The sequence below is a fragment of the Grammomys surdaster genome, unplaced genomic scaffold (genome assembly GCF_004785775.1).
Source record: "Grammomys surdaster isolate TR1022 unplaced genomic scaffold, NIH_TR_1.0 67, whole genome shotgun sequence".
NCBI lineage: Eukaryota > Metazoa > Chordata > Mammalia > Rodentia > Muridae > Grammomys > Grammomys surdaster.
Genome location: NW_021604569.1, coordinates 19606763 through 19633764, shown reverse-complemented (window position 1 = coordinate 19633764; position 27002 = coordinate 19606763). Strand labels below are relative to the sequence as shown.

Sequence of the window (27002 nt, the reverse complement as noted above, 5' to 3'; positions counted from 1 at the left end):
CAGTTTTAGGGGATCTGGCACCCCCACACAGACATACAAGACATGTAGGGTAAATATCAATTAACATAAACAAACCTTTAAAAACACAAACACAACAAAACAAAACACAAGCCAGCCCAAGCAGAGGAAAGGAAAAACAACAGAAAATACTAAAATATGAAGGGACAGCACACCCCATAAGCAGCAGATGCCTTCTGTGATGACCAATAATTCTACCCCATGTACAGTGAATCACTGCTGTCTGCATGTTAGTGTAACACGGCAGACAGGATACTGTGTGGCTTCTGGGAGCAAAGTACATGATGGCTTCTGCCACTTTACAGGGTCACTTCAGCAACCCTGCAGAGCTGCCAATTTGGACAGAAATGGAAGCCACCAGCCAACACTCAGCTCAGTTGGCCAACTCCATGGACACGATGTCTCAGTGACAGCAGACTCCAACCTCAGCCAGGCCTTGAGATGACAGCCTCTGAGGAGATGCTGAATGGGAACTGCTCAGCCCTCTAAACCTCACATTCCCAATCCAAGAGGTGAGGAAGAGCAGATGCTTATAGTTGGGCCAAGGCACTAACAGCCATGTTCACAGCACAGTGAAATCCAGCCTCTCTGTCCCTAGTTCAGGTCTCTGCTGTCATGTGCTTGCTGCCTATGACTACCATGGAAAATGATTTAAAGTTCCATCACCCACAGGGCAAGCTCAGCCCCCTGAGGATCAACCCCAGGTCCTCAGTGGACCCATGCTGACAGTTCTCTACCAACACTTATATAGTTACACCCTGCCCTCCCCAGCCTGGTTCCAATGTCCATTCTGATTATCCTATGCTTGCCTCTGAAGCCCACACAGCTTCCTTGGTGCCTCTGGCCCCAAAGCTTGCCGTGCCAGGATCACGTTAACAACCCATCTCTCTGGACAGGCTGTAAACTGAAGGATAGATGACCTGTACCGTGTACCATCAGATTCTGCCAAGGGCCCACAATAGGGACCTTACTATTCACTGCCTCTAGCATGGATTGCACAGGTATTCCTAAAACACATCGCTTCCCCCTTTTCTTGCTCCTTTTACTGAGGGGAGGTCAGAGTCTGTGGGTGGAACCTGGAGATTCATTCATACATTAACTGTGAAGCAGCCATGACCTGTAACTGGGCTAGGCCCAAGGCCAGCAGGATGACACACAGCAAGACGCTTGCATGACAGCTTTTGGCTCCTCCCAGTCACCAGCAAGTAGGAAGCCCCTCACCCCAACACTAGAGTTCCCTATCAACAAGCATACAGGCCCCCAGAGGAAAACTGTCCCCAGCGCTTTTGTCCCTCAGCCAATCCTACCCACCTCCCCAGAAGCCATCACATTTTGGTCTAAATACGGGGCTTTTTTTTTTTTTTAATTACTATTATTTTTATTCTCTGACTATTTCACACATTAATTTAATGCACCCCAATTACTCTCTGGACTTTCATAAATGCTTAACAGGTGCCTATTAAACAAATGGTCCTGATCTACTAAGAGTAAATGGATAGGGTTGCAGAGCTGGTTTAGTGGTTAAGAATACTAGTGTTCTTCCAGAAGACCCGGGTTCAATTCCCAACACCCACATGGTGGCTAACAACTGTTTGTAACTCCAGTTCCAGGATTTTTTTTTTTTTTTTTTTTTTTTTTTTTTTGGTTTTTCGAGACAGGGTTTTTCTGTGTAGTTCTGGCTGTCCTGAAACTCACTCTGTAGACCAGGCTGGCCTCAAACTCAGAAATCCACCTGTCTCTACCTCCCAAGTGCTGGGATTAAAGGCATACGCCACCACCACCAGGTTCAGTTCCAGGATTTCTGACACCTTTTTTTGACCTCAATAGGTATGAGACACACATATGGTAAAGATATGCATGCAGGCAAAACAAAAGTAACTACGTCTTAAATTACTTGATCAATTAATTAAAAATTTTTAAAAAGACAGAAGGACAGAGAAAAACTCTGTTGCTGTTGTTCTTGGAACAGAGCCTCACTTTGTAGCTCAGGCTAGCCCAAACTTATGGCCATCCTCCTGCCTCAGCCTCTTGAGTGCTGGGATTGCTGGTGTTCAAGTCACCAGCTCTTGCTTCACTTGCCAAAAGAAAAATCAACTCAGAAATCCATGATTTCTAAACTATCAACTGGTGTTCGCTCAGGCTGTGATTCTGCCTCCCTGCCATTACTGGTAGATTAAACTTCATATGGTATAAAGTTCAGCTGTATCAATATGCACACTGCAATTCTATCGGGACTTTAATCACAATCACTTAAGGGCAAGAATCCTGCTCATCCTAAAGGTAAGTATCGGCAGAGTGCACCTTCTCCAAAATGCTTAGGACCAGAAGTTTCAGATGTGAGAACACTTTCATAGACTTTGCTGGCTTATTATTTGCTTCTAAAAGTCCAAAGTTTGAAATGCTCCAAAATCTGAGCTATTCTGTATATCCAAATTTTAGATTTTGAAACATCTTGGTTTGTAGAGTCTCAAATCAACCTGTATGATTTTCTTTTTTCTCTTTTTTTTTTTTTTCGAGACAGGGTTTCTCTGTGTAGCCCTGGCTGTCCTGGAATTCACTCTGTAGATCAGGCTAGCCTTGAACTCTCGAACTCAGAAATCCACCTGCCTCTGCCTCCCAAGTGCTGGGATTAAAGATGTGCCCCACCACTGCCCGGCTTAACCTGTATGTTTTTCTCAACCAAAGATGCAAAGTATAAATAATACATCTAAAAATTTGAAAGAGAGGGAGAGAGAGACAGAGCGAGAGAGCGAGAGAGAGAGAGAAAGAGAGAGAGAAAACAGGAAACAAGGATGTTACTCATCTACTTCTGCCCCTCTGAGTGAGTCCTGACCACCTTCTTCCTGCCGAAATCACCCTGTATGCCCCAGACTGTAGGGCGGAGTCTCTCACATTCTGGACTCAGCTTCCTTGTGTTAAAAAAAAAAAAATGGCCAGAAAGAGGACATAGCAGCATCTGTCGATGCTACTACCTCAGCTGCTCAGAATCCCCGCGTATGCCATTTAACAGAACAGCTTCCTTCCTCCCAGCCCATGACCTTCCCCTCAGCACCAGGCTCATGGGACTCAGGGGTATACTCTCAGTCTTCCCAGTCCCCACTCACCATAAAATCCCCAGAGGACCTTGGGCTCACGGTGCCCTGGGTGCCTTCTCATCTGTCCACTGACAGAACTGTATTTCCCAGCTGGCCTCGGGTCTGTCTGCTATTCTCACAGCCATAAAGTATTCCCCAGAAAGATGTGTGCTCTGAGACCATCCATGCACATGTTCTGAGATGCTTCAGAAACCCACCTACTCCTGTGCTGGCCAGAGTCTCCTGCCCGTTCAACCCTCACAGGTCGAGGTTTGGTCTGCTGCTATGTATTGTAATGCTATATTCTGTATCCCAAGGTCTAGTTGCCTCAAGACTAGAGAATTCTCTAGTCATAACGTAACCTTTTGTTGTGTAAACCCTGCTCCTTAATTTAAAACTACTGGTTGAATAAAGATGCCTTCAGCCCAAAGCTAGGCAGAGATAGGCGGGGCTTCGGTTCCCAGGCTCAAGGCCACAAGGAGTGAAAGGAGGAGGGAAAGAAGAAGAAAGAGCCACAGGGTAGGTGGATTGTGAGCGCCTGGTCATGAGGGCTAACCTGTTGAAGAAGTAGTGGCCCTGGTGGAACATGGCAAGTGATATCTCAGGGTTACTGACCGGGAAGCAAACTAGAACAGAGGGTTACTATCTGTCCAGCTCTAATGCTTTAACGCTTATTATAAATATAGAAGGCTTGTGTCCTTTTTATGGGAACTAAATGTTCAAAGATGGAGTAGAAACCCCCAAATAATATTTACCACAACCTCCCCTCCCACTTCCTTCTTGCTGACAGAATCATATTTAGTCTAGCTTCCACCTCACTTCATCCTTGTGTGAATCACAGGAAGGTCACCCTTCGACAGAGTTAGATCCAGCCTGGTCTAGGCCAGTAGCCATCAGAAGGATCTATAGACCTCCAGGTCTCCAAGATTTCTTCTTCTTCTTTTTTTTTTGTTTTTTCCAGACAGGGTTTCTCTGTGTAGCCCTGGCTGTCCTGGAACTCACTCTGTAGACCAGGCTGGCCTCGAACTCAGAAATCCGACTGCCTCTGCCTCCCAAGTGCTGGGATTAAAGGCGTGCGCCACCACCGCCTGGCCCAAGATTTCATAATTGGTTGATAAAGCCAAAATACTTTTCACATGTCTCTTCCCCTTTCTCCTGCATTTTACACAGTGCCAGAAACTGCTGATAGGTAACTCTGCAGGCATTTAGGGATCAAGACTAACTTATACCAGTTACCACTCCATTCTATACCAGTAAACACTTGAAGTAGGAAGTCAGCTTCACTCAAGAAGACCCAAAGAGGGCTGGAGACAGCTCAGCTGTTAAAGAGAGCTGACTATTCTTTCAGAGGTCCTGAGTTCAATTCCCAGCACCCACATGATAACTCACAACTGTTTGCAACTGTAGTCCCATAGGATCCAATATCTTTTTTTGGTATGTAGCCATATATACAAGCAAAACAACCATATATATAAAATACATAAATAAACCAAAAAAAAAAAAATAGGCCGGGCGGTGGTGGCGCACGCCTTTAATCCCAGCACTTGATTTCTGAGTTCGAGGCCAGCCTGGTCTACAGAGTGAGTTCCAGGACAGCCAGAACTACACAGAGAAACCCTGTTTAAAAAAAAAAAAAAAAAAAAAAACCCAAAAAACAAAACAAAAAAAATACATAAATAAATAAATCTTTTTACAAAAGAATATCCTGATGAAAAATTTCAGTAAACACCTCTTCACTATTCTGTGAGAGCAGAGGGGAGATTTGCAGTGTCTCTGGATTGTCTGGGAATGGGACGTGGGAACAGGACCATGTGGGAATGAGACCAGCTAGCAACAGAACTGGTGCAGCTGTGAGTTGTCAGCTAAACTAGCCACTTACTCAGGATCACCATTTTTATTTGAAAGAACCTTGGCAAACAAAATATGATTATTCAAAAGGGACTGCTTGCCAGTTTCTCAAAATTAATTAAAGTGAGCCTCTCACACCAATGTCAAAACTTCAGATTTCAAGTGGAAATTCTCTCTTCAGAAGATCTTCACCCAAAACCAGGAACTCCACAACACCAAGATAAAATCAACAGATACTACCAAGTATACATGTTTCTCTGGGATTTAAAAACAGGTGACTCAAGACTAAGAAGTCTGTAAGTTAATGGACCAGGAATAGACCAGGGCACTGTGATACTTGCTGGTTCAAAGATCCACCCAATACACAAGACCAGCCAAAGAAAGGGTTTAAAAAAAAAAGGATTGATTCCATTTCAGACTCCACAGAGAGACTAATCTTTAAAAACTATTATTTTTGAGTTTTGATATGAAATCCAGAGTCCAGAGCAATCTGAAAGGCTGTCAGGCTTCCCCTCTGTATATCAACACGGGGCGGCATGATTTTCCAGCTCTTGCACAGTGTGTAGAGACTGAATGCAGAAGAAAGCAGGGGTGGGGTGTCCCACCTTTCTACTAAAGAGAAACACAGGACAATGTCTCACTGCTCCTTGTGAATGAGAGTTTTAAGGAAAGTCATTTTTCACTAAAAATACTTATATTACTTTATAGTAGTGTTGTTACTGTTCCTTTTAAGTGGCTTGTTTTACATATCAGCTTCCATTTCTATCACATTAAATGGACTGGTCATATCTACAGGGATCTTTATGGTCTTCTAAGTGACCTGAAACTCAGGGTAACAGTGAAGGCATTTTGGCTTACATGAACAATAACAACCTGGACAGATGACAATCCCATTCAGCCTTCTTGACTGAGGCTTTTAGAATGGGGAAGAGACCCACTTTCTCTCTCTAAGAGAGAAAGGCAAATGAACCCAACCTACCCAGTTCTATCAAGTTCCGTACTCTTAAAAAAAAAAAAAGGCATACAAGGAAAGGGCCCCTTGTTGGTTGCTACCAACTGAGAATGGAGCTAGAGTCTACCAAGAGAAAGCTAATAAAGTCCATTGGCACAGTGGGAACACAGATACAATCCTGTGCTCCAGGCCACTAGACCCTGTACCTCCAGGCCCAGGAGATAACCTATGCCACAATGGCTAACTGGGCCCTGCACGTCTAGCTGCCATAGTACCACTTGCTTTATACACCTTGCCCCTCGGGCTCCCTTGGTAACCACAGAGAAAGGGATATTCTCATGTTCTTGTTCTATTTTACAAATGGAAAATATTAGCACAGGTCAGATATGGTGGTCAATGCCCATAATCCTAGCACTCAGGATATTTGAGGCAGGAGGATGACATGTTTGTATCCATCTGGCTCTACAAAGTGAATTCCAGGCCAGCACATACTCTCAGGTGAGCCTGTTTTAAACATACGATGAACAAGTAGGCAAAGGCTCTTGTGTGCCTGGCACAATGATTGGGTTCCAGGTCAATAAGGCAATAATGCAAACATCTATCAGAAACTGTATCAACTGCAGAACTGCTGTCCCCCACCTCAAGGAGGATCCAAGCATTGCCTGCTGCCACCACCTCTCCTTATGTAATGAGAAACAGACCATAATAGTAGAGACCTTTTTGATAAAGAAAAAGATGATTGATGGATGGATGGATGGATGGATGGATGGATGGATGGATGGATGGACCGACCAACCTACTAACCAATCGATCATTAAAGATCTGACAGGTGAAAAGTATTTTCCAGAAGCCAAGGCTAGAAGATATAAAGCTCCTTGTATAATATGAAACAAACATGAGGGACTCATCCATCCCTAAGAAGCTGATACAGGAGAGATATTACAGGTCGCCTCAAAGGGAAGAAGAACAAAAAATGCAAACTCTTTAATCCATGAAAAAAAAAAAACAATAGGACTAACTACACGAACTTCAGATGTGCCAATTGTCTGAACAGATAGAGGAAGGAGAGGCAGAAATGAGCACAAAATGTCGTAGGCTATCTTTGTGACTGTGAGAGTGGGTAGGCACTGGATTAGGTCTGAAACCTTGACAACTTTTGCATGCTATAAATACTACAGACAGAAGGGGAGGATTAAGCAAGTGAATGAGAGTTTGCAATATGTAAGGTAGAAAGGTAAGAAACACCAATTTGTTTAGAGGACAAAGCCATTAGAAAGCAGTAAGCCGTGTGTGTGTGTGTGTGTGTGTGTGTGTGTGTGTGTGTATTAAAGAGGCAGCATTCCTAACATAATGAAGTCTGAGAAATCAAGAAGAAAAAAAAATGTCATCTAATTTTTAAAGAAGCAAAGGATCTGAGAGGAGTGTCTGCTCCACACACAGAAACGTGGCAGATACTTCAGGCAATGACTGGAGTTTGCATGTAATAAACTGATAAAGGTAGAATGCTCTGAAGCTTCACATGCCAGATGCAGGACCTCCAGCACTCCAGGCTTCAGAGAACTCCCCTTACTTCCTGTACACTGAGCTCTACAGAAGGGTCAACAGTCTCAACTCCCCAGTCACAGAAGGGTTTGCAAAGTCAGGTTTAAGAATCTTGGCTCCCCACTGCCATGGTTAGCATCCCAGCCATCTGGCTCCAAAAGGCCTGACATTGCTATATGTCATCTTGGAGGTGCTATTCTTCAACGTGTCTCCATGGTCCTCAGGAATCCAGGCTGCAGGCTGACAAGGTTGTCAGAGTCTTTTATACAACACTCTACAGATATTTCCCAAGTTATAAATGAGCCTGTGAGTGAATCACCCTCTGCTTCCAGTGTTCTCCAACACCTTCTGCAGGGACATTCTGAGAAGCTAGTCCTTGAGCTGTTCCCAGTGGTGGCGTGATAGCCATGAGCACCTCGGAGCAGCACTGCCCAACAACACTGTGGAAATCAGCAATCCTACCAGCCTCTAAAGGTGTCCAGATCAGTTGCTGTGGAGTGAGAACTCATGTTTGATCATCTAGGCTACTCAAAAAATTTAAAAATCAGAATCTGCCTGCAAAATTGACTAACGGGACCCAGATGTCCCTGGCCCACAGAAACCTCGAAGCCTAACCACTTAAACCTTTGAGGGACAGCAGGAAGAAGTCTTGGATTTCTTTGCAGAAAATAGGGAGATTTCAGTCAAAATCAAGAATTGAGAAGTATGGGGAAGGGTGAGGAGGGAGGTTGAGGAATCAGGGAGAGCACAGGGCTCTGCACCAGATGGCTAGCATAACAGAGCTGGAAGCTCCCCAAGTACCTCTTGTTCTTCTGAAAGGCTCTGTCATGCCATCATCTCTCAGGATAGGGCAAGACTGGGGGGGATGGGGGAGGGGCAGGGGCGGGGAAGGCTGAGCCAGGCAGGGTCATCACAGGAGCATCTTAAGGAAGAAAATACAGGAAATTGGAATAGGCTAGGCCAGGGCTGTCGGGGGAGTCACCTCTTACTGCTTTGCGGAAAAGTTTAGCATTACCTACTTGATGTGGATTTGGAAGAAAGGTACAGATGGATGAACCAGGCATTTATCTGCCAACTTCATCTAGATTTTCAATCAGCCCACTCACTGTCTCTGTGTGCCTGCTGAGTGACTCGGGGCACCTGTAAGACTTAAGTACATTGCAGGAGCCCTCAGCCTGGGCAGCAGACAGGCTGAAGAACAGCCAGTGTGTCATCGTCACAAACTTGGCTCGCAGAGTCTGTCAGCGCCCCAGAGTAACCATCCTTTTCTTAATGCTGCATTCCCTACTGCATTCCTTCACTGGATGCCTGCCCACCAGACACGGGACCCTTTAGGGCCTTTGTGATTAACTTACCCTATTTTATCTGGCTAATAATGAAACCCCAGTCTGAATGAAATCTATTTTGGCTCGGTTCCTCTCCAAGGTACAAAGGCCACATCTGGTGATGACTATCTTAACAGCAATATCCCAAGATAGAGCCGGACAGCACGTGATGAGACACAGTGAGCATACGTGTGTGCATGCATGAAGAGGGTTTGCATGTGCACACATTCATCCCTCTTACAAAAGCACCAGTTCTTAATCCATGCTAATGACTATGAATCCTAATGACCTTCCAGGGGCCCCACTCCTCAATACCAGGGTCAGATTGTTTCCACCCTCTTAATATTCACAATGGAGATTACAGGAGGACAAATCATAGTCAAAGCGTATCCATCAACACAGGAATAATAATACAAGCATCAACTTGCTCACCCGATATGCTTCACGTGAGGGCTGCACGCAAGAGCAGCATGCCTGCTCTGTGCCAGTGACAGACAGGCTCAGCACCAAGACACCTGGTCCACAAAGCAAAGGCAGCCCCACAGCTTCCTGGGCTTCCTGCTAGGGCAGAAACCAAACAAAATTCTGAAGCTACTCACTGACTGAACACCCAGACATTAGGAGAAAATCAGGGCAGCAAGGTAGCTTCTGAGAACCTGATGCTTGAGCAAAAACACAAAGGATGGGGAAGCTAACCAGGAAGCAAGTCCAGAAAACAGTCATGACTGAGCACTTGTGAAAGGGTAGGTCATATCTCGGAGTGAGGGGTGGAACCACCCCAGAGGCCCAGCTTCAGGGCCACTTAGGAACAAATGCAAACCTTCTAATGGAGGCTTTATGGCTTCCTAGGCCTGCTCCCCAAGAGCAGGCTAGAGAGCAGTGGTTCTCAATCTGTGGGTCACAACTCCCCCAGGGACCATTTATCAGATATCCTATATATCAGATATTTACATTACAATTCAGAAGCAAAATTGCAGTTATGAAGTAGAGATGACATAATTTTATAGTTAGGAGTTACCACACATGAATAACTATATTAAAGGGTCACAGTATTAGGAAGGGTAAGTAAGGACCACTGCCAGAAAGGGAAGATATCAAAAGGTAAGGAGGGAGGCAGTTATCAAAGGCAACCCAGCCTGGACAGCCAAAGGCCAATGCAGGGAAACTGACTTAGGAAGGTGCCCAGTCTGCAGCCTAAGGTAGGCACTGGACTCTAGGAAGGCTACAACAAGCACTGGGCAAGGCAGGCAACCAGAGCTTGGATAGAGGGATAGAGGTTGTTCTGCTCAGAACATCTGAGAGTAACAGGTCTATGTCCCAGGTATCAAGAGGTACAGACCTAGCAACACAGAGATGCCAGATTCCCTGCTTTGTCATGAGGGAAGCTGGACCTCTTAGACACATGCTGTGTTGCTTTCATTGGGCCCTGGCATCGTTTAAAAGTCCACTGCCTCTGGCAGTGGGATGCCTCCCATGCCCACACCATGCAGAAACTACAGCATCTCCCTAATGCATTTTGGGTGTGCCAGCCTCTGAGCCACAACGCTGCGCACAGCAGTGTCCTTCCTAGGCCTCCCAGGCCTACCCAGCTAGCACCACTACCTGTGGAATTTGCAGGGTGTTTCACATCTGAAAGCACTGTTGAAGGATTCTGGGCTCACACATGCAACCCAGAGCACCAGGGCATTACTTCTTGACACACCACATTGTCTTTTAAAAAGAAAGCAGCATTGGAGAGACAGGATGAAACATCTTCATGCTAAGTAGTACCCACAGCAACTGAATTCAATAATAATTAAAAAATAAGAAAGAGGTCATGAGAAAGATCAGACCTAAGATTCCTGGAACATAATTTCAGGGCATTAAAGAAAAGCAGTAATTGCATAATGACGGAATTACTATACTTGTGTGCATAAATATGATGTCTCAGTCTATTTGGGTTACTATTTGAAAAAAAAAAAAAAAACCCACAGCCTGACTAGCTGAGCTACAATAACGAATCTATTTCTCATAGTTCTGCTCCTAGAACAAAGCAGTGTTATGAGGAAGGCCCCTTCTCACACACTACACAGTGCTTTCTGGTCTGTCATCCATGGTGGAGAAGTAAGGCATCTCTCTATGAGGCAGCAGAGCACTCTGATAGTTGGGGGATGGAAGACTCTACTTGTGACCTCTCATAGCCCAACAGAAAATCAGAACAAAGGGAAGTTGGGAAATGTTAGTGTCCCCTGGGTCACAGAGCCATCATGCTGACCTTCACTCTTATTAAGGCCTGAAGGCATCTCTAGGACTGAGAAACTGAGACCTTTATCTGTGGAGGTGACAGGCTTCAGCAAATCTTTCTTAACAAGTGAATGACAGAGGAGCTCACTGAATACATCCTCCATGCAAAGCACCACTGAAGCCCCCTTCTCTTTCATGCACCTCCCAGGCGTGCTCTGCCTAAGATTTACAGGGATGGTAGAACAGACAAGTTCAGCTCTACCAAGTGTGAGCTAGAGTGATGCTCTCCTGTGAACCTTCTGTGTGCACAGACAGGCACATAGATACATGAACACACAGACATGCAGTCAGAAGAATGGGCACACTCGAACACATGAACAAACAAGTGTATCTGTAACCATTCATACGTACAATCACAGCTACATATGTAGTACTTGCCTGTTCACATGTGAACACACAAGCACATGCAGTCAGATGCACACAACCACGTATTATTTAGACATGTCCACTGAGGCCCCTCTGACATTTCACATAGCACTCACTTAAGACATCACCAACACACTTCATAGGAGCTACAGGACCAGCCTGGAGTCTTCGCTTTACAGAGAGAAAGCAAGCTCAGGCAATGGCAGGGCCAACACCATGAACATTGTCCAGAGTAAGAGGACGATGGCTCCCAGCCAAGCCGCATACGCTGACTGTAAGTTAGAGCCTTGACGCTGCCTTGGTCTTCTCCTCCCTGCTCTTGACCATGGATTCTCTTTATGTAAAAGTAGTAAAAGCTACGTGAGGTGTTTCGGGCAGAACATTAAGGTAGAAATAAGGCTGTGTGGACTAGTTCCTCAATAAACCCAGCCCTCATTACACAAAGAAAAATGACTCTTCCTGAGGGACAATGAGCAGGGCACATGCCAGTCACTGCTGTAGGTGTTGGCAAGCAAAGGCCTTCGCCTAAAGGCTCCTCCCACCAGACATGATCTTGCTTACAGGCAGGAAGGAGACACTTGTGAGTTTCGGACATGTGGGAGCACCATCAGAGCATGTTCCATAAAGGATTTTGGGGAGAAGTAACTGACTGGAGTGTTGCAAAGCTGGCTGTAGGCTTTGCCCCCACATTGCCAGCTCTCTGGTACAATCACTCTATGGGTCCTAGTCCTGAGCAGGAAAGGAAACTTTGTTGAGGCTGCAGCCCAGAGCAAAGCCCAGCTCAGTATGGAGTCAGCTGATCTGCCGTACGACACTGTCTCCATCCTGCACATAACCGGACAATGCAGCTCAGGAGACCACGCAGACGGGAGCCTCATCCCCACCTCACCTCAGTGTACCTCTCCCCCTAATTTTCAGACTTGAGGGGCATAGTTAGCGATCTGGTTATTTTTTAAAATTTACTTCTATTTATTGATATTATGGGGGAGTTTGTTTGGGAGAGCATGCAAGTATCATGGGGCATGTGTGGAAGTCTGAGGCCAACTCTGTGGAGTCAGTTCTTTCAAACTTCATGTGAGTTCCAGGAACCAAACTGAGAGTCTCAGGCTTACACAGCATTTAACTCACCGAGAATATCTGCCAGCCCCAAGATCCAAGTCTTAAAATGTAAGTGTTTCCATGAGAATGGAGTATGCAATACAAATTACCTCCATGGCTTTCTATACGTGACATATTCCTGGTGTATGGGGCCTCTACCAACTCCAGAGGACAGGCAAGGGGTTGCTGTGAGAGGGACTAAAGTGGGCACATCAGAATGGTATGTGGTTGTGTGCATCTGACTGCATATGCTTGTGTATTCACATGTGAATGGACATTATGCATGTTGTCACAGACACTGTAGAGCAAGCTTGGTGAAGTCTGCACACAGAAAAGGCCATTACCAGGGCTGATGTGACCCATTCTATATGGATGAGAAAGGCCTGGTACTATGACACAGACCTCATAAGGGCTGGGTTACTACACAGGGCAGTAGTGTTTGCAAAGAGGCCAGATGGTGGGGAAGCACTCAATGGCACAGCCCTTGGCTGGGAATAGGCTCTAGAACCTGAACTCTACCCAGAGGGAGAGTGAGTGGCTGCTGGCTTCAGCCCATGAGTACAGCCACAGAGAGCTCAGACACAAATGGTATTAAGAGTCCCCTCCCACAAGGTCACCTCTGCTAGCCAACTAAAGAGCTCTGCTCATCTTACCAGCACCAATGACCTGCTCTCAGCTCCTTTCTTTTTTTTTTTTTTTTAGGCCTACAGTAAGCAGATGGAGAGACTCTGTTCCGTGGCTGTGCCATTCCCATCGGTCTGACACAATGAGGCGCCTTCTCAATCAGTGAGGCCCTGCCCACCACTGCCTACCTGACCTCAGCATCAACATCTCAGACCCTTGTACTCTAGGACATGTTATGGTTTAGAACCACGCTGTCCTGTAGAAGACAGCCTGAGAGCAGAAGTTGGAAGCGGCCCTAGCCTTCCACATCTATAGGAGTGAGAGGGGTGGGATTAGGCTAAGAAAGCTGAAGTTCAGCAGGATTGCAGTGGGAGGACACACTTGGATCCGGGAAGCCTAGGATAGAAGAAAACACCTAGGGCTCAGGAAGCAAGGGAGACCCCCAGCAGGCGTAGGGTGGGAGGAGATAATGATGTACAGGTAGACAGAAGGACTCACAGCAGGTCCAGGGTGAAAGGAAACACTTGGGGCTCAGGAAAGCAAGGGGGACCCCAAGTAAGCAGACCTGGGATGGAAGCCACAGGAGAACAGTTGACATATTCTTTAGCACTGTGTAGCAGAGGGCATCAAACTGGAATACTACAGCCCAGACAGATAACTTTAACTCGAAATAAACCTCTAAGAGGGCCACACTCTTGGTCCACTCCTGACTCACTATGGCGCATCTTCTTTCTACTCCAAAATTTCAGGAGATCAGATAAAGGGGGGAAAAAAAGCCAAAAAGATCCCAGCACTACAGAGGCCCACCAGGGAAGATCCTGGAAATCTTCCACAAAGGAATACTTACTGGGTGTGGCAGTGAACGCTACAATCCCAGCACTCAGGAGCTAACCTAGGAGCAGGAGAGTCCAAAGTTAGCCTGTTAAAGAAGGTGAGCAGGGCAGAACACTAACTCTATGGAGGGAACCCTAAACCCCCACAATTGACTGGACACCAAAGAATGGTCGTTCAATCCTTAAGGGCTTCCTGGGCTGTGTAGTGGACCCCATAGCCTCACCCAGTCACACATTCATTATGGAGATGGCATCAGTGTGGAGTCACAAAATAATTCAAAGTTGCACTAACTGTAAGGTTTAATCAGCAAGAGAAAAAGCCAAATGGGAAGGGGAGAGGGTGGAAGGTCCAATGTAGGGAGAGCAGAGAGAACAGAAATGGTGGGGAGAGGGAGGCAATGTCTACAACGTGCCAGAGACCTGGGATGGGAGAGGCCCCGATGTGTCTATGGGGGAAACTCTAGCTGAGACTCCTAGCAATGCAGGATATGCATCCTGAAGTATCCACTTCCTGTAGCCAGACATGACTCCCAATGGAGAGATAAAGACAGCAACCCGCCCACAAAACCTTGGACCCAAAATGTGCCCTGCCTACAAGATGTGCAGAGACAAAGATAGAGCAGAGATGGAGGGAATGGCCAACCAATGACTGCCTCAAATTGAGACTCATCCCATGGGTGAGAACCAATCCCTGACACTATTAATGAAACTCCATTATGTTTGCAGACAGGAGCCTAGCATAACTACCCTCTGAGAGGCTCCACCAAGAAGCCAGTGTAGAGATGCAGAGACGCACAGCCAAACATTAGCTAGAGCTCAGGGAATCTTATAGAAGAGTTGGGTGAAGAATTGAGGGCCCTGAAAAGGACAGGGACTCCACAGGAAGACCAACAGTGTCAACTAACCTGGACCCTTGGGGGCTTCCAGAGACTAAGCCCAAGAACAAGCATGGACTAGACCTAGGCCTCTGCACATGTGCAGCAGATGTGCAGCTTGGTCTTCATGTGGGTCCACCAACAACTGGAGCAGGTTTGTCCCTGAATCTGTAGTCTGCCTGCCTGTGGATCCCGTTCCCCTAATTAGACTACCCTGTCTGGCCTCAGTAGGAAAAAATGCACCTAGTCCTGTAGTAATTTGATTTGTAGTGGGGGTGGGTGATACCTACATGGGGTTCCCCTTTTCAAAGAAGAGGGGGAGGGAGGAATGTGGGGAGGATCTATCTAAGGTGGGCCCTGGGAGGAGACGGGGCTGATATTGTGATGTAGAGTAAATAAATAAATTTGATTTTTCTAAAATAGGAAAAAGAAAAAAGCCCAGCTGATGGCTTGGTTTAGAGACAAGATCAATGTTTCCCACAAACAGGCTGAGAGATGCCAACATACAGTAGACCCTAACTCAGAAGCTGGAGAGATGGCTCTTCAGTTAAGAGCACAGGCTGCTGCTTTTCTAATTGACCTGGGTTCAATTCCCAGCATCCATATGGCAGCTCACAACTGTCTGTAACTCCAGTTCTAGAATATCTGACACCCTCACACAGACAGACACTCGGGCAAAAACATCAATGTACATTAAATAAATAAATAAATAAATAAGAACTGTAACTCAAGAACAGACACTTCATTTGCAGACTGTAGGAGATCTGAAACACTAAAACGTGAAGTGTAGGCTGTAAACGACCTGACATGAAGCACAAAGTGCCTCCCGTGGTAATAGCACTGATCTTTCTAGAAAATTTTCCTTAGGAGCCTCTATCTTCATAAACATGGGAGGCCTTGCCAGGTGGGGGGGGGGGGGGGGGCGGGGGGGGGTGAACGGAGGCACACGGGGGAAATTCCATGACTTAACTTCTGGAAACTCCCAGAAGAACGACTGTCTTCGTTTTACTGTTTGTTGAGCTTGGGTCTAATGGGTGAGAGGATCAAGGGCATGAACTTACCTCGGCAAGCAATCCCCTGACTGTCAATGGTCTGTCTGCACACTCCACACACCCTGGGCTTTTTAAAGTCCTTCTTCTTAAAGCTGTGCGGACACGTGGTAAATTCTTCCGGCTGAAAGAATAAAGGGAGAAACTGTCAGAGCTCCAGTTCTTGCATCTTTGTTGTTGTTGTTCTCTCTCCAGAGATAATAAATCTAGTGAGCCTTGAACACAGCTGAAAGAGGAGCTTTACCAAGCAAACTCCAGTTCCCAAAGAGAGCCAGGGCATGGCATCCCGGAACCCAGAGGGCAGCTTACCCTCTCTGTAAGCGCATCTCCCCCGGGAGTAGGGGGTTGGGGGGAGGGTGCTTGAGGACTTGAGACATTAGGCAGCTACCCAGGTGATAATAAGCTACTAGCAGCCAACAGGCTTACATCATCCACAGCAGCAACAAAGTGGCCATACACCCTTCTAGACTCTCAAGGCCTTTTCTTCTAGAATAAAGGATTTAAAGAGCAAACAAGTTAAAACGCACTATATAGTTTTCCCTTCAAAGATGTCCCTAAATAAACACAACGGTTCTGACTTCTCAGGCCAGTGGGCTAGGTGTGCTGTTCTGAAGAAGAGAAGGCCCTAAGATGAGCCTGCGACACACATGCTACCTCCTTAACCTGATGACAAGCATTAGTATGAGGAGATTAACTCTCATCCACCAAGTTCCTCTTTGCAGAGTCTGTTCTGAGTCTCTATGTGAGGCTCTTAAAAACAGCCTGTTTGCTGCTGACAGTACATACATGATCAGTTACTAATAACCATGTGGATTTTAGTTGAAACACACACATGCGCCCGAATGCACAGACACATACACACAAACACACACACACAAGCTACTGCACACCCACCAGGATCATTTAAATTTACTGAGAAAGTGAAATGTATCGTTTACCTCCTATTCTCAGTAAACACTACTTTAGGAAAGTTTGATAATTTCTTACAAACTTGAAAAAGTATAACAATATAATTTTAAAAGTATCCATGACTGCAGGCAGTGCTTTACTTTCTGCATAGCCCCCAGCACCCATACAGTATAGCCAATATATTTTTTTTCTAACAGTTAAAAAACGGTCCCAAAGTTGGGCAGTGTGGTGGTGGCACACACCCTTGATCCTAGTACTCCAGAGGCAGAGGTAGGTGGATTTCTGTGAATTGGAGGTCAGCCACCAGGGCCACACAGAGAAACCATGTATTGAAAAATGAAACGAAACCAAAACAACAATAACAACAACAACAACAACAATAAAAAAAAAACTACCTGTCCCAAACAAGAAATAACCTAACTATATATAATAATAAGAATGGGTGCTCTTATTCAAAAACGTTGGCAGGCTGGGTGGTGGTGGCGCACGCCTTTAATCCCAGCACTTGGGAGGCAGAGGCAGGCGGATGAGTCCAGCCTGGTCTACAGAGTGAGTTCCAGGACAGCCCGGGCTATAAGAGAAACTCTGTCTCGAAAGACCAAAAAAAAGTTGGCAAAACAGAGGTGCATACTATCTGTGCCGGTACATGGGTAGTAGGGTTCTATGATACTCGACACCACCCAGGCACAGCTGAGTCAAAAGAAGAGCCATAGAACATACTGCTGCAGGGGGAGGGAGGACCCTGAGGGAGCACAGATGAAGGGAGCACGGATGAAGGGCGCTTGCTTTATGCTCTGGATGGCAGGGCACATCGTTCAAGTCATTAAGCTTCAGAATCGTATGTCGTACTAGCAAACGATCGACGAGAAAGGTGAGAGATACAGATCTGAGTAAAACGATGATCCTGGGAGGATGTGCTGACCTACTTGTGAGGACCTCGGGTGATGTGGAACAGCGTGACAGGATTTTTATTTACTTAGTTCTCCATCCATCTGCAGGCAATTCCGCTGCTGGTGCAAAGGTCTTACCCAAAGACTCAATGTATCCTCACACCTAAAATCATGCACGAAATACATAAACCCACTGTTCTAAAACAGCACAGCAGGAAATGAAGGACAGGAAATGAAGGACAGTGATAAGGATGCTTTGGTCAACAATGCCCGTCTGCACCAAGGTGCACTGAGACCCAAGTGAGGCCGAAGTCCTATTACCTGGTGATGTCCCACAATCTCAGTTTGTGTAAACACACTGAGTGCTACCAACACAAGGGCAATAGTGCCTAATGATACAAAATCCTAACTACAGGGACCCATCACAATGGCAACAGCACCTAATGGTACACATCCTAACTTCATCCTTGTTCAGGGACCCATGACTGCACTTCAGAGGGAAGAGTAAGTTAAAGTGAACTTCCTGTCTCCCTCCCTTCTACCAATGTAAGAGACTCTTTAGGCTGCAGAGATCCAAAGTGAACCATCCCTGTTGAGAGAGTCAAAAAGTTTCCTAGACAGGGCACCACAAAACAATGTGCAGCATACTTAAGGTCTGAAGAAAACCCCTTAAAAAGGATGAGTGCTGAAAGAGCTTGCACATCAAGAATATAGAAAAGAACTCCAACCCCCAGCCCTTCCAGCACACACCCTATGCCTCACAAGCAGGATTAGAAGAACAGGGCCCTGTGCTCAAAGCTGAGCATACTGCTTGCTTACTAGAGATCAGGGACCCCAATCCTGCCCAACTCTACAGGAAATCAGAACAATATTGCCATGCAAAGATTAGCTCGAGAACAGTGTTTCTCGATCTCCCTATTGCTAAGACCCTTTTATACGGTTCTTCTTGTTGCAGTGACCCTCAACCATAAAACTGTTTTCATTGCTACTTCATAACTGTAATTTTGCTACTGCTACAAATCATAATGCAAATCTCTGATATACAGGATATCTGATATGCAGGATATCTGATATGCAACCTCTGTGGAATGGTCACGAGTCCCACAGGTTGAGAACTGCCCTTCTTGGCCTATATAAGCTATTTGAAAAACACTGCCTTGAGGCTGCTACTGCCGTCCAATCACATGACTGCATTTCAGAGAAAAAGCACACCAGAATACCACAAAGACCATCAAGTTTCCCAGAATCCAAACAAAGTAAAATTGATGTAGGCTGGCAGCCAGTCAAAAATGATCAGGCACTCAAAGAGACAAGCCAGAAAACAGACTTCATAAATAGAAAAAACAATGGAATGAGACTGAGAAGTTAGAATTAGCAGACAAGGCCATTAATGAATGGTATTATGACAATTGTATTACATCTACTCAAAATGCATGGCCCTAAAAAAGACTTAAAGATCCAACAAAACAACCACAGAAGGAAATGGAGACTTTTGGGGTAAAATATATATGAGACATGATTATTGGCCAATTACTCAAAAGACAGCTCAGTGAACTTAAAAATATCACAATGCAAACCTGTCAAAATGAAGTAAATAAATGAAGCAATGGATATAAGGAAGCAAATGGGTGTCTGGAGCAACAGGAGAATTTACGACCAATAGACATTTACTCGGTGTCCCTACTGAAGAGAAGCACAGAAGGGTACTGGAAGAAATCATGACTAGAACAGCCTCAAAATGCAAGAAAGACTATAAAGCTATGGAGCCAAGACACAAGAGTTGACTATAACTACACCAAGTGCATGAGAATAAATCTTAGAAACACTCAGAGCAGAGAAAAAGACACGCTACATACAGAGGACCAACCATTAAAATTAACAAAATTCCTCACTTCAGTTAGTTTAACTATGAGGATGGAGAGATGGCTCAGTGGTGAGAATCTGAGTTCAGGTCTCAGCACATTAGGTACATATACCCACCTGCAACTCTACTGCAAGATTACTAGATGTCTCTGGCCTCCATCTGTACTCATGCCACACAGATACACATGCACATAATTTAAAAAAACAAACATAAATCTACAAGAAAATAATAAATTTGAAAACACATGTGAGAAGTTAGTGGGAAAGGAAACCAGCAAATCTAGAATGGCAGTCAAAATAGCTTCCAAAAAAGTGATATTTACTCAAAAGCTGAGTTAAAGGAATCCATCAGTAGCTGACACATATCTCAGATATACTAAAAACAGTCCTTAGGTAACATGATGCTGGAAATAGGATTTTATATAACAAAAAGAAGAACACCAAATGGCAAATACATGGGTAAATATGCACTGTCTGATTAAAAACAATTAAGGGTAACTAATCATCAGATAAAACGCAGTGTGATGTAATAGCTACGAAATGCAATCTGCCTAGGTGTCCATCAATTAATGAACGGATGAAGAAAAGAATGTAGACACACAAAGGAATTTTATTCGGCTTGTAAAGAAAAATCAAAACTTCAGGAACATGGATGGATCTAGAAAATATACTATGAGTTCCATATACAAGGTCCAGAAAGACAAACACTACATTTCCTCTGTCATATGTGGATGTAGCTTCAAAGTTGTAGATCTATGTTTAACCTGGACCACCTAGAGAGGCCAAAAACCTGTAAAAGTTCATTGAGGGAACAGTCTTAAGTCCGGGCTATTATCAACAGACATGATATGAAATACAGGAGTAAAGCACCAGAAACTGAAAGGTTCTGCAGGATGAAGTGGCAGAGAAAAGGAGGTAGAGAGAAAAGGGCTAACCAAAGACAAGGAAGAAGGAAAGAACCACATAAAAACCTACAAGGGGGGGGGATTTTTAAAAGATATAGTTCTTTAAAAAGGAGTTTGAATGGAAATAGCCTGCATAGACGGACAATGTCACTCCCAAGAGGCATAGGTAATTTAATGAAAATCTCAACACCAGGCACAAGATACCTCCCTATGAGAGGTTGGTCAGGGATGTCCCAGTGGGACCCAAAATAATACAAGCTATTGCCATGGTTCATAAGATATATCAAGGAATCCATGTTCACAAAGGGATAACCATATAAGGACTTGGAGAAGATGGCTATCTACAAATGAAGAGGTCTCGAGCAAAGAGCAAACCAACCAAACACCCACACCATTATGTCTGTGTCCTTCCTCATCATTGTTGGAGAATGCATTTCTGATAAGCAACCATCTCTGTGGTATTGTTATTCAACTCTCTCTCAGTAATCAACAGATCTATCAGAAAATACACACAGATACCAAAGATTTGGGTGATATTATCAAACAATTTGGCCTAACAGAGTGTTTAACTCAACAGCAACAGAGCATGTGTCCTTTCAAGTGCACTGGTATGCTTAGCCATATTATGAACACAGAACAACTCTGAATGAATCCAAATACATTCAAGTCCTACTGAGAAGAAGAAAACCTGACCACAATCGAATCAAATTTGGGAAAATAAACAGCAATCTCTGAAAAATCCCCAAATAGTTGCAAACAAAATACTGCACTTTGAAATAACCTTCATAATTCACATTACTACATCGTGAAAAGTTGGCTTATCCCAGAAATGCAAGAGTTCATAACATTCATTATCAATCAATAAACCTTCTATACTAGAACTCTAGAGGCTTTAGCAAGGAAACAGTAATGGCCAGACCTTGTCTGGAAAAGCAAAGCAAATGATCACAAAAGCAGTTAATAAGCTAAGAGAACCAGCAGGTCTTCTCAGTCAATACAAAAAAATCCACTAACAAATCCTAACATCCCTTTGCTGATAGGATGGGAGAGAAAGAGTCTTCCTTGTGATCATGTGGCTATGTAAATCCTTCAGCAAACATCCTTAATCATAAGAACCTAATGCTTCCTTTTAAGATATGCAACAGGGTAGAGGCGGTGCTAAGCAAGACTTAACATTGAGATTCTAAACAGCACAATGAGGTGAGAAAAGGAAATAAAAGGCAACCAATTTGGAAAGCTATAAAACAGCCTTGCTGATAAGCTGGCAGCCAATGTAGACCAAAAAGAAAGAAGGGGGGAAAAGCTTTGAGAGCTAATGAGAATTTTTAGTAGCAGAGCTGGAGGATCCAGGATCGACATAACCAACGCATTGTTCTGGTTACATGTCACCAATGAACTTCCAAAACTGAAATACAAAAGACCTTGCCACTTCCAACAGCATGAGTAGCCATTTCTAGACCCAGAATCTTCCAAACACTTCAGCTTCCTCAGCCATGTTGACGCTTCCCTGCTATGGTAAGGACAGCACTGTCAAAGAACAGGAAAGTACCCTGAACCCAGAAACTTCTGCATTGGCTCTGCAATCTGCATTCAAACTCTTGCTCAGCCTTGAACAAGACACAAATCCTCTTAATCGGCAATAATACCCTCCCTCTCCTACTGCTGGAAATGACCACCAAAACGCTTCATGTCCACAGGCATAATGTAGGTAGTTTTAAAAACAACTTGGGAGCCGGGTGGTGGTGGTGCACGCCTTTAATCCCAGCACTTGGGAGGCAGAGGCAGGCGGATTTCTGAGTTCAAGGCCAGCCTGGTCTACAGAGTGAGTTCCAGGACAGCCCGGACTATAAAGAGAAACCCTGTCTCGAAAAACCAGGAAAAAAAAAAAAAGAAAGAAAAAAACAACTTGGTTGGAATAGGGTCCATCCCATACCAATTCAATCTAATTACCCTAGAGGTGAGACCAGAATACTGGGAAGGTTTTAGAGCTCCCAGAAGATTCTCATCTTCAGTCATAACAGGCTGTATCACTTGGACCTGTACTATTAAGGCACCTTTATTAAATATTCCGTCCTATGTCTGTGCCTGATTACTTCAAATTGATAGCAGAAACCTTGTATTCAGAGCTCTGTAAGAATCCAGCAGCATTCAATACTCGCATTAGCAAGGCACCCCACTTTTCTACAGATGGGGTTGTGATATACAAGACCTAGACCCCACAGGGAACCAATGAGGGATAGGGCTACCACCTAGTGCCCTGTTCTGCCTGGCACAGGGATTAACTCTTAGTAATACCCACAGCATCACATACCTTTTCTGCTCATCTTGTAGCTCTTGGATTATAATCTCTCTTGTGCTAGACTGCAATATCTTAGGTTCAGGGTACCAAGCTCTTTCTCCTTTGTCCTCTGTGAGCCCTCCTCGGCTGTCAGAAGGCAACCCACAGTCTCTCAATTAAGACTTGTGCACTAGATGAACCGGCCATAGTCTGTGAGCCAAAGGAGAGATACTGTAACGTTTCATTGGTCACAAACACCTTTATTCCAAGCAAGGAGAAAGAGGTACTGTTTCCCTGCAGCTTCTAGCTCACTGGTCCAGAAGCTGCAGGGTAAAACAGCAGAGGCACTGTGGTGCTTGCTCAGCCATTTCAATTGCTAGATCCCAGGGGAGTTGATTAAGATAGTGTAATAACATCTGCTCACGTGCATGTAGCATAACATCTCTCTTGTGAAAAGAGACTAGACAGAACTAGACTGTCTCTGTCTTCACCTGATCCGTAGCTTTCATTTCTCCATGAAAAAAAGGGTGGGGGGAGGATAGTGAGGCTGAAGCAGCTGGTAAAGCCAGTTCAGGAACCTAGATTGCACCTAATTGTTAGGAGCCAAACTTTGGAAGAGTAACCAGTAAGGCTACTGGTTCCACAAAGATGCCCACCCGGAGAGAACAGGGACAATTAGTCTTGATAGTGAAGTCTCTTGAGAGCAGGGAAAACCACGCAGGGAACCCGCAGCCAGGTTCTTGCCACTAAAGGTCGCCATGGCAAACTAGTTTCACAGTACAAGAATATGTCTGCACAAACCCAGCTACATTTCTCCCTTCAGGAAATATTCAGCCCACCACAGGAAGCGACTGTAGGTGTGTTGGGGTAGCACTGATCAAAACCGCATACCCAGCCTAACTTCGCTTCTCTGAAAGCATTCAAACCTGAACCCTTCCCATATCTGCAGAGCTGTCCTCAGACCTCCCCACAGAAGGCAGGCACCTGGGGCATAAATGACACCTCCATGCTCAACACAAGTCCCTATATGTCAGTAGTTCTCAACCTGTGGGTCACGACCCCTTCAGGAGTCTAAAGACCATTTGATGAGGTCACATATCAGATAGTTACATTATGATTCAAATCCGTTGCAAACTTTCAGTTATGAAGTAGCAAGGAAAAACATTTCATGCTTGGTGGTCACCACAACACTAGGAGCTGCATTAAACGGACTACTCCTTTACAGCAACCGCATCTGGCTGCTGAAGCAAAACTGACATGCAGACCTTACGCTCCACAGAACCTTCCACAAGTTTCCTGGGAACACAATCGCAGTCGATGCTGGATTTATAAGGCTTAGAAGAGGGGGCTGGGGCTGCTACCAGGCGCCTGTTTAATTCGAACCCCACAGAGGACCGTCCTGAGACCCACAGGGCGCCAAGGTATCCTCGGAGACACAGGAACTTGCACTAAACCCCTTCCGCGCACTACTCCAGCATACGCAAGAATCCTCAGCAAGAAACACGCGCGGAAGAACGAGTCTGCGCAATGGCCAGTGTCCCGCCTCTACTGCAGAGAAAGGGATCCAAAGAAACATTTTCCAGCAACTTTTCGATCTCAAGGGGCTAGAGTTCCTGCCTTCTGCCTTGCCGTACGCTCATCCAGTTCTGCCTCCCTAGACACTGTTACATACGCGCGAGCGTATGTACAAACACACACACACACACACACACACACGTGCACAGCCCAGAACACATACAGAGGAGCGCAAACCCAGCAAGGACACCCACACGCTCATAGACCCTCAAGTACATGGCCTCGTGCACCCACCCGGGACGTCCACGTGCGTGACAATCCGAGGGAGCCCCATCCGTCGCACTCACCTGGCGTGGACGCCCACGCGCCCCGGACTCGCGCGTCAACCTCGCGGGCGGACCCGGGGCCAACGCGCGCCACCGCATGGCTGCCCCCCGCGGTCTGTCCCCCGTCTACGGCCGAGTGTAGGGCGCCGACGGCTCGGGGTCCTGCGTGGGCGAGGCCCGGATCGCGCGCGTCTCAACCTGGCTCTGCAAAAGCTCCTGCCGTCAGAAGTCAGACGCCGGGAACAAAAGCCAGGCGCGAGTGGCGGGCCTCGCGCGGCCGCCCTCCATCTGACACGAATTAGCCCGCCCTCCCCCGCAGACCGCAGCCCAGAGCCGGGCACCGCTGCTCAGCCAGACGCGGGAGAAGTGGGCGAAGAAACGCCTTCCCGCGGGCGGGGGCGGGGAGGGGGTGCGCCTCCCTGCCGCCATCTGACTGGAATTACCGACGCTTGGCTCAGGGTTCGGCATTACTAGGATTTCAAACCTCTAGGCGCGCTGGCCCAGGGGCTTAAGAGAATCAAAACGCAGCAGCTTCCCAGGACTTTTGGCATTTTAAAATCCCGATCAGTCTCCAGTCCACTCTCCATCTGCACTGGAAGGTATTTACCCGGTAATCAACACTACCCGTTAAGAGTGAATTTAGAGTAGGAAGAGGAAAAAAACAAAACAACAACAACAAAAACCCACTAAGGCATAGGGTTTTGTTTTGATTTGTTTTTGTTTTTTTTCCAAGCAAAGCTCAAAGCAAATGACTGCCCACTTTGCACCACTAGAGGATGGGTGCCCATTCCCCATCTCAATGCCACCAACTTCACAAATTACATCTCAGCTTTTCCATTCTGGGTCTGGGATTTTAGAAGGAAATTAGAAATCTACAGTAGAGGGTGAGATGAAGGAACTGGGGTGGAAGAAAGCAAACCAGGAGCCCAGAAAGTTCGGGGGTCACTATAAAAAACCAGAATACACGTTCCTGACAGAGTGTGGCTTCCCCCAAGACAAGTCGTAACTTCTGAGACGGGAAGGGCTATTTGGAAGATGGATGAGTTCAAGCTGAAGCAATTGCTGGGATCTCTTAGGTAGAGCAGAGGAGATCCCTGCAATGAAGTAGCATGGCCTTTAGCATGTAGCTCTCACCATGAAGCCCCGGTGGCCATGGCACCAGGCCCAGCCCGTGTGGCATTCTAACAGCCTACAGTGAGTGTCCCAGAGCCCAGCCTCTGTGGATGTCACACACTCTTGAGTCTGTGTGCCCAGATGCTTTAGATGGGAGGGCAGTCTGGGTGGGCTGCACAGGCCTTTATGGTTACCACATGTGCAAATTCCAGCCATCAATTCAACCTCTCAGGTCCTGGCACTAAATATCCATCTTTCTGTTTCTACGGTGGAGTGGCAATGGCTGCTCTACAAGTTTCAATTGAAAAATAAAAGAAAACCAAAATTTGCCTAAGATACACATACCACCCTGGACTCCAATTCTCCCTGCAGTTATCATCAGGCAGATGCAGAAGAATTCTCTCCCCCTCCCCCTCAGCTGAGATCATTAGTCATCTTTCTTTGAGTTTATCCTTCCCTGTTTCCTTATCCATTCCTCATCCGTTCCTCATTCTTAATTTCTTATAGTTGCCTATTTAAGCCTTAGGTTTTACCAGTCTCTCAGGCATATTCCTGCATGTGCCATCTCAATCCTCCACTGACGGGGATCCCTGAGCCCATGAGTAATGCACCCACTCTGGATCCCCACCTCTAACCTAAGACAGGGTAGGAAGCAGTGATTCTCCTGGCTGTCAAGAGGTGTGTTTGACACAAGCCCTTCCTTCACAGGATGGCCATCACATCAGCCACAAGCCTTACTAAGGTGCTGACAGAGCCAACAGAAGGAATATGAATTCAGAAACGAAAACACAGCAACCTAATATGATGGAGCTCCACACACTCCAGGGGCCACTCAGAGCTACTGTGAAGAGGCAGGGGCTTCCATCTGTGGCAGCTCATGTCTGTGATCCCAGCAGTAGGAAGGCTGAGGCATGGCTCAGGTCTGCCACACAGCGAGGCAAACATCAGAAGGTGGCTCTTTATTACAGGCATACCTGAATCTGCCAGAAGTTACTCAAAAACACATGCCATCCAGAAAATGCCTATTCTTTATTATAGTTATAAATTCCATGAATGGGATACGCCTACAGGCTAGTGACAACAGAATGGTTTGTCTCAGTCTAAGGAAGAGTCAATAGTCACAGACAAGGACTCTGGGCCAAGGTCCAGAACCTTGAAACCAGGGACTTGCCCACAGTCCCTTCAGCAGGCTGCACGGCTCCCATCCATTCTCTGGCCTCCCTCTAACAGCTCAGCCAGGCTCCCAGCTGTGGTCCAGCCTCTCTGTTCCTTCCACTCAGAACCATGGGCTCTCTTCTGACTTCTAGGGCTTTTTC

General features: G+C 45.9%; 1 protein-coding gene across 3 annotated transcripts in view; it reads right to left on the bottom strand.

The window, feature by feature from the left end:
• Positions 1–27002, bottom strand: part of Tns3 (tensin 3) — a 232968-nt gene that overhangs the window by 170324 nt on the left and 35642 nt on the right. Inside the window, exons 2-3 of one of the 3 annotated variants that reach the window (XM_028777165.1) lie at positions 15900–16011; positions 13978–14022 (exon numbers count right to left, since the gene is read on the bottom strand). The gene's annotated coding sequence lies outside the window, so the exon portion shown is untranslated. Of the gene's footprint in view, positions 1–13977; positions 14023–15899; positions 16012–24594; positions 24644–27002 lie in introns of those variants that run through there. The other 2 variants (XM_028777161.1, XM_028777157.1) reach the window with 2 other exon arrangements.